This window comes from Formica exsecta, unplaced genomic scaffold, assembly GCF_003651465.1.
Source record: "Formica exsecta isolate Colony F162 unplaced genomic scaffold, ASM365146v1 scaffold29, whole genome shotgun sequence".
NCBI lineage: Eukaryota > Metazoa > Arthropoda > Insecta > Hymenoptera > Formicidae > Formica > Formica exsecta.
The window spans coordinates 17,745-19,852 of record NW_021850161.1 but is presented as its reverse complement, the minus strand read 5'-3'; the positions used below and the strand labels follow the sequence as shown (position 1 = coordinate 19,852).

Below are 2,108 nucleotides of genomic sequence, written 5' to 3'. Positions count from 1 at the left end.
AAATAAATAAAAAAATAGTAATTTCTATAATAAATCAATTTATTTCATTATTCCAGATTTATACGGCAAGACTGGTAAATTAATTCTATTCAGCAGTTCACCAGATTATTGTTAAGTAGTAAGTTTTGTTTTTTTTTGTTTTACCTTGGAGAAGCAGTATCAAATTTGGATGTGCTTCACAGAGAACAGCGGGGCGGGACCGTTCTCACCTCTAATTTATTTGTTTCTTTTTTCAGGGTAAAATATGGAGGGGCAAATTGTTTGGTTGTGCCTCACAGGAAAAGGCGGGGATGGGGCCTTTTCCCTTTAATAATTTTTTTTATAATATGATTGTTATTAATTATTCGACGCCGGCGAATGGACAACCCGGAAGAGGATACTACAGGATTCGAGGACATCCAGGAGAAAGCTGAAAACGCCAACGAACTTGAAGAAACCCAGCACACGGAGGGAGCTTGTTAATTATAATTTTCTAATTATATACATATTTTATATAAATTTTATATATATACATATTTTAATTTAATTACATATAGAATTTTTTAATTATATAAATTATATACACATATATACATATGTATACATATACACATATATACATTCCAAACACAAAGTGACAGTAATAACATAATATCAAATGTTATAATTTCCTACTCAACATGTAAATGTTATGTACAAGGCATAATGTTACTTTATAATTACATTGCTGAGTGGGACATTATAACTTTGATGTTATTTTACTGTTATATATATGTACTATTATATTATATATATGTACTGAAATATTTTAATGAATAAATTCTTTATAATTTAATTACAATTAAAATAATTTTGATATATAACCTTTAATAATAAAAAAAAGAGCGTGATGAAAAAAAAAGGGGAAAGAAGTCAGTACGAAAATGCATTCTCGTTCTGGTACTCTACTGGTACTGTGAGAGTATAGCGTACGCTCATTAACTCTATATCAAGCGCACCGTGGCGCTACAGTAGCGGTACCGCGTATCAGTACGGTGTATTGGTAACGTACGCCTACGGTATGCACGTACGTGATAGCTACGGTACTGATACGCAGAGTACGACGTTCGCTCACTGTACCAGTACCGTAGAAGTATTTTGTTATCTGGGTATATGTATAATATATTTACATCCATATATAATATATTTTAGTTCAAGTTTCTCGAACTGTACTGCATAAATTGTAACCAAGCAAACTAAGATATAATTGTTATACATATAACATGTACATAATTGTGTGTGTGTGTGTGTATGTGTGTGTGTGTGTGTGTATATACATATATACATACATATATATACATCATGATAAAATCAAAAGAGATAATATGAGCAATATTATAGATTTGTATTCAAAATATATGTATGCGACACAAACAGATATCTGTGAAAAGTCGTTGCTTCTACGAGACGATAGAACAGAAATAGAGTAGAAATCCAACATATTTTCTGTCTCTACATATTTAACACAATGCGAAAAGCTTGTATTTTATTGCTCTTTCCAAAATATGCACATATCCTTGACAATTACTCTACATAATGATATCGGTAATGTAACTATAAAGCGTTATTAATATACCGACACTTTTAGTTACGTTTAGATGAGGGAGCTAACCCGTCGGAGTTCGCCCGTCGCTTTAGGATCCCCTTAAGGGGATCCAAAAGCTCGTCTGTTTTACCGACCAAAAATTATTATTTTGCACATTGAAATCTTTTTTTTAGTTGAATAGAATAATAAATCCTTTTCCACGATTTAAGTGCACATCGAAACAAAGATGAGACTTCACGAGTTTATGTTAAAAACGAAGAAAAGCTAAAAAATTACAGTTTTTTTACCGGCTTCTTGCGTCAGGTCATAACAATATTTGCTTAATATAAAAGTTTTGCAGTTTGTATGTACAAAATGAGATAGGTTCTCACTCGGAAATGCATGAAAGAATATAGGTGAACGTTTAAAAATGTATTTAGAAGCCTAGTAAAAAACATTTCGGTGTTCAAAAATTTTGCACACCGAAATGTTTTTTACTAGGCTTCTAAATACATTTTCAAACGTTCACTTATATTCTTTCATGCATTTCCGAGTGGGAACCTAT

At 31.5% G+C, this 2,108-nt stretch overlaps 1 protein-coding gene across 1 annotated transcript in view; it reads left to right on the top strand.

Annotated features, from left to right (window-relative positions):
- The window catches only part of LOC115237301, a 1,152-nt gene extending 1,058 nt beyond the window's left edge, over positions 1–94 (top strand). Inside the window, exon 3 of the mRNA XM_029810261.1 lies at positions 57–94. The gene's annotated coding sequence lies outside the window, so the exon portion shown is untranslated. The remainder of the gene's footprint in view (positions 1–56) is intronic.
- Positions 95–2,108: the final 2,014 nt, after the last annotated feature.